Raw genomic sequence first — 209 nt, forward strand, 5'->3', positions numbered from 1 at the left:
CCACGCCCCTCTGAGAGAGATTTGGTTAAAAAGAACACAATGGTGCTTTGGAGGAGATTCAGGTGATAAGGTGTGGGGGTGGGGAGGGGGGTTACCTTAGTTGGTGATTGGCTAATGGTTACACAACCCAAAAAATCGTTGTGACATCATAAAGTGGCCAAAATTTTATCAGCTCATTTTCAGACAGGTTTTTATATAAATGGTTCAGG

General features: G+C 43.1%; 1 protein-coding gene across 1 annotated transcript in view; it reads right to left on the reverse strand.

Moving 5' to 3' along the window:
• xpnpep3 (X-prolyl aminopeptidase 3, mitochondrial) overlaps positions 1-209 on the reverse strand; it is a 9,889-nt gene that overhangs the window by 1,476 nt on the left and 8,204 nt on the right. The window lies entirely within an intron of this gene.

Source organism: Notothenia coriiceps, unplaced genomic scaffold (genome assembly GCF_000735185.1).
Source record: "Notothenia coriiceps isolate Sejong01 unplaced genomic scaffold, NC01 NC01_scaffold00028445, whole genome shotgun sequence".
NCBI lineage: Eukaryota > Metazoa > Chordata > Actinopteri > Perciformes > Nototheniidae > Notothenia > Notothenia coriiceps.